This window comes from Austrofundulus limnaeus, unplaced genomic scaffold (assembly GCF_001266775.1).
Source record: "Austrofundulus limnaeus strain Quisiro unplaced genomic scaffold, Austrofundulus_limnaeus-1.0 Scaffold1101, whole genome shotgun sequence".
In the NCBI taxonomy this organism is placed as follows: domain Eukaryota; kingdom Metazoa; phylum Chordata; class Actinopteri; order Cyprinodontiformes; family Rivulidae; genus Austrofundulus; species Austrofundulus limnaeus.
The window spans coordinates 43,340-56,192 of record NW_013953503.1 but is presented as its reverse complement, the minus strand read 5'-3'; the positions used below and the strand labels follow the sequence as shown (position 1 = coordinate 56,192).

Sequence of the window (12,853 nt, the reverse complement as noted above, 5' to 3'; positions counted from 1 at the left end):
GTATAACACCTAAACATCCAGCATACAACTGTACAACAACCAAACATCCAGCAGACAACTGTACAACAACCAAACATCCAGCAGACAACTGTACAACAACCAAACATCCAGCATACAACTGTACAACAACCAAACATCCAGCATACAACTGTACAACAACCAAACATCCAGCATACAACTGTACAACACCCAGACTGAAGAACCAGGATCCAGGCGTGGAGCAGGGTCAGGCTCTCAGGTTAACGTTAGGGTTATCAGCAGCAGAGCATCCGTTGAAGCCTCAGCTCAGCCTCAGTGTGTCGCCTGATTAGACAAAGTTAGGTGGAATAAGAGCTGCTGTGCTCTGATAAGACACACAAATACCAGCAGCTCCATCCACACGTGTCACAAGAAGAAGGTCAGAGGTGACAACATGGTTTCATGGCTCAGGTTTGTCTGAACTCAGTCTTGTTACACATTTAACTCCATCTACCTGGTAATGAAATCATTAATTATTGGTTAGGCACCAGCTTTACTTCACAGGACGTCAGACTTYAGGTGTGAAGAATAATAACATTAAGGATTGAGACGCTCAGTCTGATTGGACCGTTTAGAGATGAAGAGGAGGGAAGGAAGGCCTCTTCTAAACGGTCTGAATTATTCATTCAGATCAAGTGAACGAGGAAATCAGGTAAAGATTCATTTTATTCAGTTTATCTCAAGTTTCAGTTCACAAAAAACTTCATCCTGTGAGGATTGTGTGTCTGTTGTTGTGTGTTTTCTGTCTGTCTCCGCCTCTCATCTCTCCTCAGTTTGTTTTCCTGCCATTTGTCTGCTAACCTGTCTCACCTGTCCAATCCCATCCCCAGGTGTTTKTCATTTCCTCACTGGATCATTGCTTGGCTTTGTCCAACTGTCGCTTTGTTTCCTGTGTTTCTGTTTATTTCTGCCCTGTCAGGGTTTTTATTTACTTTAAATAAATGTTGTATTAATAAACCTCACCTCCGTCATTCATTCATTCATTCATTCATTCATTCATTCATTCATCTAGTTTCTTCATCTGAACCGGTCGGGTTGTGAAGGCAACAGGTCCAGGAGGAAAACCAAGACTTTCCTCTTCAGCTTCTTCAGGGGCATCACAGGGGTTCTGCTTCTGTCCCAGGTCTGCTCCCAGTGGGTCAGAACCTCCAGAGGGATCCTGATCATGTAACTGAACCACCTCAGCTGACTGTTTAACGAGGAGGAGCAGCAGATCCACTCCAAGCTCAGCTGGCTGATGGACCTCACCTTGATTCTAACGCTGAACCCAGACACCCTACAGAAGAAGCCAGTTTCAGACCCAGGATAAGGTTCCTGGTTCCTGGTTCTTTCCAAATCAAACACTATTTTCTCCCAGACTGCTCCCTGAGATTCTGTTCATGAACACCACAAACACTGATGTGCCACAAAAGTGAAACATGCAGCAGGAAATAAAGACTGGTCTTGGTCCAGTAATGCAGACACAGCTCTGTTTTATTCTTCAGGTCCTGAAGAGTCCTTAAAGAGTTCTAGAGACAGAAGCAGCGGTTCAGAGTAAAAGTCTGAAAGGTTGTCGTGACAGAATCAACGGTTCAAAGTACCAAAGTGCCTGTGACACCGTCTGTGTGTCAGGTATTGCTTCATTACACCCTGACCGTCTTCAGAGGTATTTTCAGCTGTTCCTGGAACACTTTGCAGAAGTGAAACTGCTGATGAAGTGGCCTTAATGTTGACTCACAAGACCTCTGTTCTGCACCGCAACCTGCAGCCGGACACCAGCACCGGCAGCAGCCCAGCAGCAGCAGAAGAAAAGCACTGTCCTCAGCACTTCCTCAGCTGACACCAACTCACCAACTAAYGGCCACTGGACCAGTTGGTTTAAAGGGACGAGTTCTTAATAAACAACTTATGTCCAATTTAAACAGCCGAAAACAAACAAACTCTCCTGAGAACCATCTAACATCTGACAACAAGGTTTTCTACCTGTGAAACCAGGTAAAACCCTGACACACAATCACTGGGATGCTCCCTGAGTCAGAACCTAACTCCCTTCAAACTGACCCGTCTACCAGAATCCCACCCTGACCAGGGAACCACACCAGTACTTTTAATGTGGTAACTATTCATAAACTAGTTAATGAATGTATTCATATTATTTAATTAGTTAAGAATAAAAGACTTGTGTGGTTATATTGGGTACACAGTAGTTTCTGTGTTTTAAATGGCTCACTGTGATGCTCCTGTCAGTTTAYTTCCCTGGACCATCACCTCACTGGTTTCTGTAGACCTGAAACAGGTCGACTCTCTGCTGCTGGAAACACCTGTTGGAAGTTACAAATATCAAATTAAGCTGATGATTCCTGACTTCAAACTTTATTAAACCTAAACTCTCAAAGCAATCAGATTCAGCTGTAACTTCTGAAATGTTTTATAGTTTCTGCTGCTGCTCAGAGAGATGAGCTGCGCTGGTCCTGCTCCTTGGTTTGAGTGTGAAGCTGTTGCTGCTGCTCCATGTCCTGACCTCTGCTTGTTTGGTACAACGTCAGGATGAAACAGGAAAGAAGAATGTTTTCATGTCAAATATGTTCCACTGATGTGTATTTTACCACATATCATGTCTCTGTGTGCTGGTCCACGTGTTAAAAGATCAGTCAGTTAATATGTTAGTAGAACAAATGAAGGTCTAACAGACACTTGCTGSCAGAGAAGGAAACTTCCTGAAAACTCAAGTTTCAGCCAAAATCAGCAAAACCTCAGGCTTTCATATCTGAGAAGGAATCGACAAATGGGAAGTATGAGAGCAGAAAAGGAAATAAAAGAGTGTGAGGGCACCACACCAAGGTGTGTGTGTGTGTGTGTGAGTGTGTTCTCAGAAATGGAAGGAGAAGCAACAATGTGGTGACAAGGTCAACATAACTCATAAAAGTATCAGCACATGAGACCAGCGGGAACCAAAGAAAAACAAAAAGAGGAAACTACATCTGAGCGTCGTTTACCTGCACTTACAAAACACTCACAACTATAAACACAACTAACTCCTAACAAACACATAACAAACACAACTAACTCCTAACAGACACATAATAAACACAACTAACTCCTAACAGACACATAACAAACACAACTAACAAACAGATAACTAGGGTTGGGTGGTTTTGGTAAAATAATTAATCATGATTAATTGTAGTGTTTATATAAAAACAAATATTAAGACAATTAATGCACTGGAGTCCCTGGATGCCTGCATGTCTTAGTCACATGACCAATTTCAATCACCTTAAGTAGGAAATATTTGTTCTCTGTACAAATCTGTTCCACACTGTGTCAAAAGTACCGACTTTAGGCTATACATCAATTTTTAAATAGTGTTGATAGACCAAGTAAAACTGGAGTTAAATAAATTACAGAAATCTTTTAAACTATTTGTCATATTTGAAGTGGAGAGGAGCATCGAGTAGACTGATCGGGGAAATCTCCCGTCTGTCTGCCTGGTGGCATTAATTGTATTAACTGTCAAGTGTCAAAAAATAATCTATTAAACTTTTTCTGACAATTAATTTTACATGATATGATTTTGCCCAAGCCTACAGGTAACAGACATAAAACAAACAACTAACACACAATAGACACAACAGACATGTGACTTTACAAAACAAAAGCATAAGATGCTGATCAAACTCAATAACTGATCATCACCAGTAGGACCAACTAGATGCACAGCATGTTAACACAACAACAAGGTGCAAATATATCAGCAATTATCTCAAAGTTGTTGAAGTTGAACTGTTGCTGCTTATGAATCTGAGAAGGTTTCTAAACTATCTGGGAACCCATCATTTAACAGAGAAAGATTATTTGCAAGTAAAAAATATTTAAGACAGTTGCCAATGTTCCAATGAGGGATTGTCCCAACTAATTCATCCCAAACATGACAGTTAACCAACAACAAAACAAGACAACAGACAATAATCAGTGCACTGCAACAATCCAGTTACAGTCCAGAATGTCAACATGATTGAAGTGCAGTAATGGGACCTTCACACAGCTCAGTAGAAACTTTAATGAACTGAAGCAATGTTAGAAAGAAGAGTGGGACATCATCATCATTCTGGTTGTCCAGATTGTGGAAAGTCATGCAGCCCTTAACAAAGAAACATATGTGCTTAGTCAGAAAACCAGAGGAACAAAGGACAAGGACCCTTGTCTTTAGTGTGTCTCCATCAGTGAGCAGCCACAACCTGGACTGGAGTCCAAAGTGCCGGTGCACAGGGGCAGTGTGAGTTCAAAACATGAGCAGTCTTTGAGGACATTGTGTCTTTTGTTAACTGCAGTGGACTGACAGAGTTGGGGTTACAGTGCAGACACATCAGCCTCTCAATGAATTCTCTTCTGCTCTGCTGCACGTACACATAAGTCAGATGACAATTATTGTCTGGTATCGCTTGGATCAATTTGCATTTAACCCAGATTTGAGAAGCAAAGAGGATTGTGGCATGTCGAGAGAAATGGGGACAGGCAGCCTTCTTCTCTGTGCAGCTCCTTCAGCTCAGTCATAAATCACCATCTGACATTCAGTCCGCCAGACATCCAGACAATGAAGGGACGACATAAAGACGCCCCCTCCCAGACCCCCCAGGGCACGCTGTGTTCACTGGGTCACCCAGTTCTTCCTCCTGGGGGCAGGAGAACTTTTCCCATGCTCCTTAAGATGGGCAAGAAGGGGGCTGGTCTGTCTGATGAGATGATTAGTTTCAGGTGAAGTGCTTTTCATGACAAATGGCAAAACTCCCAGTCTAACAGTAACACCTCACTGCTAGCTTAGCATCTAGCTTACAACAAAGACTGTGTCTCAGTTCAGGGGCTGCATCCTTCAAAGTCTACGTTTGTCAGCTGCTTCCATTACTGCCTCGTGCCGAACGCAGTCCCAGTTCATGCAATCCTTCTCATGGTGCCCACAAAACCCAACAAAGGAAGGATTCATCTGAGGATCCATCCTGGCTGAAGATATTCCAGGATTAATAAAGAATAAAGTATTAACAAAGTATTAGTAAAGGATATTCCAGACTCATTGCACTATCAGCAAAAGAAACAGGAAAACAAAAATGGCTGATTTTTTTACCACGATGGCATAGTTTGGAAACTTATCTGAAGAATTTGTTTTTAAATGTAAGTTTAGCAACTTAGCTGATGGAATTTATGCTGCAATGAGTTGTTAAATAATTTTTTATTTATTTATTTGCGTGTTACATTTTTAATTGTGAATTTATTCTTCATGTCCCGATGCATTTTTATTGTGAAGGCCCGTGAGATAAAACATATTGCTTATAGTAAAGGTAGTTCAAACAAACATGTCATCCAAAGACTAGACTGTCTCATTTCAAACCCACTTTATGCAGCCTACATGGACTGTGTGGGGTGTGGCCTCTGTGGCCCACAGTGCAGGCTTAACGACAGTTTGTAATCAGGTTGGTATCATTGATAACTTTAAAGTTTTACCCATGTTTGACTGAAGGGAACTTTTAACCCACAAGTTTCACATACTAGAGATTTTAAACCCACATTTGACTGAAAGAGCCTTTTTAGCCCCGTGTGTAACTAACAGGAAATTTTTTATCCACGTTTGACTAAAAGACGTTTTTTAGCCCACATGTTTGACTGACAGGAGATGTTTTACCCATGTGTTTGATAGGTGGATTTTAAAATAAATGTTTGACTCTTGAAGGTTTAGAACATGTCACTCTATATCTCTGCCTTGGACACTTCATCACTGGTTTTTAACCTGCACTACTCCAAATATATTATCTGCTCTGATTACTGTATTGACCTGGTGTACATATGTTTTATATTTTCTACTTTTCCTTTATCCTTTGTATTTTCTTTATTTGTTATATTTAATACTTATTGCACTTTTACACCAACACAAATTCCTCAACTGTGAATCCTGTTCACTGAAAACAGCAATAAACCTGATTCTGACAGGAGATTTTTGACCMATTTGACTGACAGGATTCAGACATTTTCACAATGAGTTATTGATCGACCCGGTTTCCCTGTTAGACCTTCATTCATGTGTGAACTGAGCCAGACTTTACCATGTGTGTCCCTTCGATCCTTCCACCGACCCAAAACTGATCAGAACACACTGATCACATCCTGATAACGTGCGGCATACAGTAAACACACACACACACACACACACACACACACACACACACACACACACACACACACACACAAATGAGGGCTATTGACTCGGATCCCTTGGAAGCAGCCACAAAGCGGGCCTTTCAGGTTCATCTGGACTGATGTAATAAAATTGACACATGCAGTGGGCTGGATTCTGGGCCGCCTCGTACCTAAACTAACATTTCCAAAGCTCTGTCACCTCCCCTCACAGCAAACGAATCAATTACAGAGCACGATAATCCCGTTAGGGGCCACATGAATGCAGAGCTCGCCGCCGGCAGGTGCTGGCAGGCTGAACGAGCTTATTGGAGTGGGCCATATCAAAGCTGGGGCTTTATGAGCCACATCAGAACCTCTGCTCAGCTGCTGTGCTGGCTGCCACAGCCTGCACAGGCCAACAAACAAACATCACTCCACAGAGCTGAAGAAGAACCATGTTGTAGAAAGATCTTCAGTGTGTGCTGCAGTGCTTCAGACCCCACGTTCAACACAACACACAGCAGACTGGATCATAGGTCAGATTTAAAAACTCAAACTAATTTAACTCTTTCAGAGGATCAGTTAGGTGTAAGTGTCTTCTTCTTCTTCTTCTTCTTCTTCTTCTTCTTCTTCTTCTTCTTCTTCTTCTTCTTCTTCTTCTTCTTCTTGTGTCTCTGAAGCAGGTCAGCTGCCTCTGACTTTTATCCCTGCATGTTCTGTCACACCAACCCTCTGCAGATCCATTCATCATCTATCTTTGTGGACTTTCTCTTCTTCTCCCTGGCAGCTCCATATTCAACATTTGTCTAATACTGCATGTGCATTGTCCCTCAGCTGCACATATCCAAGCCATAGCCTCACTTCTCAAACGTCTCCAAACCTGATGGACTCATCTCTAATCTAGTCCAATTTGGTTTCTTCCAATAAAAACCTGAAAATCTTCATCTCTGCCACCTCCAGCTAATCTTCAGGTATTTTTGTAAGAACCACCATCTCCAAACCAAACATCAGAGCAGGTCCATTCTGAAAACCTTTATTCTGCAGCTCTCCAAGCTGATACAGTTAGCTCCTGAGCATGCTCACTGTAACATATTTACAACGTTTGTCTGTTACAAGAGTCCTTCTGAAGCAGCTTCAGTGATTCTGTCTGACCTACAATATCAGATAAGTGGTGGTGGGGGGGGGGACGCCCTCCTTCTCACCCCATCTTCATCCTGGGCCATTGTTCACTGAGGTAGGGGGTACTTCAAGACATAAATAACTGTGTGTTAACCAAGTTTGACAGGCCAGACCAAAAACACCCCTACCCCATCAGAGATGCATTCGCCCCCATCAGGAAGTATCTTCTCCCATACGAGAGCCCCCCCCCCCCCCCCCACCCCACACTCCGCCATCAGAGGGATACTCTTCCACCTCCCCTCTCAGACAGACAGATATCTGGATGTTTGGACTATTAAACACCAAGCAGTAGAAGTTATCTGTGTAAGATTGTCAGCAGATTGCATCAGATCTTATTTTGGGTACAGTTTCCTGTACAGTGTAAAWACTTCAGGTTTTACTGAACTTCTACAGCTGCTTCTTTTAATAAAGAACCAGTGATAATAGCAGGAGGACTGGTGTGTTGCTCTCTAACTGAGTTCACTTCATTTACAAAGAAGCTCTTGAACTTATCACTACTTAGTGTTCTTCTGGCTACAGGTTGAACAAATCCTGGGATCTTTTTATTCTCATCACTTAAAGTTAATCAAACAGTTCTAACTAACAGCAGCTCAGCCAGCCTTCTGATTCTCTCCCAGCTTCTTCTGACCTTCACTTGCTGAGTGTGTCAGATGTTTAGCTCTCGGCCTCCTTTAGCAGAAATGGTAATAAATAATGAGTAATAAATGCAGTCTTATGGTAGCTTTGGAGGCAAGGTTGTCTGAACTGGAAGCTCAGCTCTGTGCTGTTGAAAAATATTAGCTAGCTAGGTATCCTCAGGTAGAGCAGAGCCACTGAGAGTAGCTCTTGTTAGCTGTCCTCCAGCAGACACTGAGCAACTGGGACCAAAGGCTGGTTGGGTGACGGTTCACAGTAAGCCTTGTGCTAAGTAGGGGTGTCCTGATCTGATATTGATAGCCTATCAGATATCGGTCCGATATCAGCCAAATCAGATTTTATTGACCTGCATAAAAAATCTCTGGTAAATATAAGCAGTACATTCCAGCAGTCCACTGACTCCACTCCAGCTTCTCTATCAGCAAGCAGGGCTTGGATCCAGCAAGCACAGCCCACGTGATCACAACAACATGCTGTGCTAACAAAGTAGCATGAGGAGCGATGACAGCAGTACTTTCTATTTTCATCAAAAACTGATTTGCAGCTAAGTGCAGAATTGTCATGCACAAGTTTTCCATGGGGACACAGAACTGTGCACATTTTAAATCAGAGACAACCAGGCTCTGCTCTGCACCCTGGCAGCAGCTATGTGGTTCAGCTCGGTTCGGCCTCGGTCCAGTGTGTCTCCATGGTTCCAACCGCACTGTTTCAGAACCTCCTCTCCGGTGGTTCTAGCGGGCAGAAGCGAGTACAGCAAGCTTACAGTTTTAACATCAGCAGAATGCTGCCCGTGGATTAGCTCTGGGATTGACTGACAGGAGAAAGGAGAGCACAGATTTTGTTTTGGAATATGAGCGAGCAGCGCTAAAAACTGCTCCCTGCAGGAGCCAGAGGCTAATCTGTACATGATGCTCAGACTGTAGAATGTGGAAATGCAGTAGTAACAAGGTAGCTATCAATTTATTTTTGAACAAGACTATTTTATTAGTTTTGCATCCAAATTCAATATTTCGCACATTAAGTCATAAACATAAATTTCCAATATATCCAGAACAAATCAGTTGAACAAGAACATCCGAACAATTCAGTGAGCTGATATTCCACAATCTTTCCTCCACTAATCAGAGGAGTATTGATAATAAAAAACTAAACTAAATAGATAGAAAATAAAATAAAACAAATCATTACAGACATAAAATAAAGGGACGATCTTCCTCTCGCGGCTTTTTTTCTGCATCTTAACAGAGTCACATGTTAAACATAAACACAAAGAGTATACCTTTGTATTTATATTTATATTACTTGCTACAATGTCAATTTCAAGTATGTTATCAAAGTATTCCACCATTTCTTAAAAAAAGCAACAGACATGTTTAGTTTTGGTGTTATTTTCTCCATTGTATAGACGCTCACCATTATCTTTTTCCATTAGTAGCTATCAATTTAAATAAGTAATTCTTACTATTTATTTTTTGCTCCAGTTGTTAGAGTCATGTTTAATCTGTTTACACACTTGTTTTAGTGAAGATTAAGTGCAATAACCATGTTGTTTTGGGCACAGTCAGTAAAATTGGAGCTGTGGACTCTTAGCTTTGAACAGTTGGACATTGGACAATAATGTGGGGTTTTGTTTTGTCCCCACCTTCAGTTACTTCCACCAGGCTGACAGGTGGTAAAAAATAACTGGAGTCATTTTGAATTGTTATTTTACACTTTAAAAGTACATTTTGTTTTTATTATGTTTATTTTTCAGGGTCGTCTAATTTATTTTATTAAATTGCTTCAGTTTAAAATATGACCAACTGGTTAAAAATAAATGGGACAATTTTTCTCATACCTACTCTTTTCCACTGTTTGACTTGATCAAGACTTTTCTAAGATCTCACTCTAAAAAATAGGTAGAAGTGTGGGATTCGTACTCATATGGTATCGAGTCAATATTGGTGTCGTATCAGAAGAGAAAAAAGTTGTATCGGGACATCCCTAATGCTAAGCCTAAGCCCCCAATAGACCACCAACACATTCATGTTTCGCTCAGCTACACAGCTTCTGAAAGCAGACCCTGGTAACTATCAGAAGAAGCTGGTTCTTTATAGACCTCAAACACCATAAAAACTTAGAAGTGTTTAAAATGTGCCTCAAGAAGAACACAACAGTAAAAACATCTGTATAAAGAGTGTTTCTCCACTGGTGGGTAAAATATGTTGGATAGATGAATCCAGAAAATGAAAAGATTCTGGAAGCAAACAATTACTGCAGGAAAAACAGGAAGTGATTAAATACACTTTACCTCAAACATCAGCACATTTGTTTTATAGCAGTTACATTTTAGAGTTTTGAAACTGTCTAACATGTGTATGTAGCTGGAAAAAACTGTAAAGAAAAGTAAAACTGTCAAATGGGCAGCAAGAGGACAACTTGAAGCCAGGAAGAGAGACTATTGTCCTCCGCTAACCTTTTCAGCTCTGCTGCCTTTGAAGGCTGACGGCACTCACAAAGGCACCTGCCCCGTCCCTAAGTGTCCCCTGCCTCCCCCAGCTGTCCCCCAAGACCCAACTGGCATTCCTGGCCAACAGGGGGTCCTCCCCATGGCTACCTTTACACTCCCCCACACATGCTTACAAAGTGTGGTAATCCCACAGCAAACATGGCTGTGAGGTTCGGAGGCAGAGCACGAGACTTCTCACAGCAGCTTGGCTGAAAGGTGCTCATCATCGTGGGAACAGACAGAAGAATTAGCAGAGAGGTGCATTGTGGGATTGATTCTCTAAGTGGGTGGTTCAGCTTGTAGTAGTTCTGTTATCAAAAATAACTTTTTTATTTCATTATATTTGTGCTGTGTAACAACTGAACACAAGTTCACAACATGATGTGAAAGAGTTTTCAGTTCTTTCAATCAAACCAGGTTCAGGAGAACATTAAGAACTTCCTCTGCTCACACTGAAGTCCAGCCTCTCATGTTGACTGAACTTGTCTTTCAGGTCATCTCTCTCTCTGAGGCTGCAGTGGTGGAGGCACTTTGACTCTGACTGGACACTGCAAACAGCTCTGACAGTCGTGTCAGCTCTGATACCTTCACAATGCCAGGTCGAGCCAGAGGAAGCCAAGTCTCACTGTGCAGTGCTTCTCTGCCTCATGACTGTAATGGTCAGATTTATGACCAGGAAGTGATGAATTCCACTGATCTGATCTGGCCTGATGAGGTTTAACTATAAGTCTGACAGGACTAAAATTATTGTCCCTGAACTCTTGGGGGTTAGTGGAAAAAGTTCTCCACAAGACACAAAGACAAGAGAGGATGCCAGGATGCTTCTGAGAACAAACTGTGTCTCTGACAGTCCAGTTAAGGTAAAAGTCTTTTAAATGTGTTGCTGTGGGATTTCCTGCCCCTAAAACACATTTTCTTACAATGTTTATTTCTTTTATCATCATCAACTTCCATTTTCTTCAGTTTTAGTCTAAAATCAGTCCAGTTTAAAATCAGATTCAATTCCCTTTTAGAGCAGTGCCATCCCAATTTTAGTCAAATTCAGCCCAGTACCAGTTCAGTTTCAGCCCTGTGCAGTCCGGTTTATTTCATGTTTAAACTTAGTTTAATCTCATTGTTTTATCTGTGGCATCACTTGTTTACATCCAATAACATGCACAGCAGACACTCATAAAGAAAACTGTGTTGTTCCAAAGACAAATGGACTCTGATCAGGAACTGGAACCTTTTTAGGACAGCCTGGAGGTGTTGGGGGATGGCCAGAGGGGGGCTGAGATAGAGGGGGTTACTGAGGCGTACTCTGGTGATCTGGACACACACATGTCATGACACCTTAATCAAGCCAACCTTTATAGATTGTTCCATGTGTGTGACCTTGCCGCAGGAGCTTGGCCAGTCAAACCCACCACTCCTGTGAGGGCGGGGCCAATGCACCAAAACATTGATGGATTGAACAGGTTAGTGTGTCTGAGATCTGTTTCCATAAAAACACATCAAACATCAGTCACAAAGAAACATGACAAACATTCTGACCGGGCATGCACGGGCATCTGACATGGAGCTTGTGATTTTTGATGTAATGTGGACACACCTCATGTCAACGTGCACACACCTCATGTCAACGTGCACACACCTCATGTCAACGTGCACAGTCTCAGACATGACATGCAGTATGGTCTTTCACAGCTGACACTAAACTTTGACCATTCAACACAAAGATCCAGCAGAGACGAACCAGGTGATCTGACGTTAGTCACACAATCAGCTGTTCAGTCAGATTATAAACCAATCAGCCAAATAATCCAAGTCAGAGGATCAGTCATTCAGCCAGATAATTAGTCATGTAACTGACTATAAATTATATAAAATGAAGTTTTACATTGTGTGGGTTGTTCATAAATGTTTTTGTTTTGATTTAATAGTATTTACATTTTCAGTGAGTTTTATTTTGTACCTCATGGGATGCCGTAGCCCAAAAGGGTCAGCCTTATAAAGGCTGGCAGTAATTAGTTTTCACAATGGATGGTTGGAAAACCACTACTGTCAGCAGGATTTCAAATGTTTATTTGTTGTGTTAAAGAAACAAAGATCTTATGCATTCTTTCTTTCTTTCTTTCTTTCTTTCTTTCTTTCTTTCTTTCTTTCTTTCTTTCTTTCTTTCACTTGTATTATGAGCCCATTTTCTGTTATCTAATGTTTGGTTTTAGTTTCAGTTTTCACGGTGATCTTGGTGATCCTGGTGATCATGGTGATCTTGGTGATCATGGTGATCATGGTGTTCTTGGTGATCATGGTGATCATAGTGATCTTGGTGATCTTGGTGATCATGGTGATCTTGGTGATCATGGTGATCTTGGTGATCATGGTGATCTTGGTGATCTTGGTGAT

The 12,853-nt window shown here is 41.7% G+C and overlaps 1 protein-coding gene and 1 long non-coding RNA gene across 4 annotated transcripts in view; one reads left to right on the top strand and one right to left on the bottom strand.

Moving 5' to 3' along the window:
• Positions 1-12,853, bottom strand: part of LOC106534147 (zinc finger E-box-binding homeobox 2) — a 57,838-nt gene that overhangs the window by 36,714 nt on the left and 8,271 nt on the right. The gene's annotated exons all lie outside the window — the stretch shown is intronic.
• LOC106534148 (uncharacterized) lies at positions 273-1,635 on the top strand. The gene is made up of 3 exons (XR_001312324.1): positions 273-429; positions 503-670; positions 1,031-1,635. It is a non-coding gene; the product is annotated as an uncharacterized LOC106534148 (long non-coding RNA).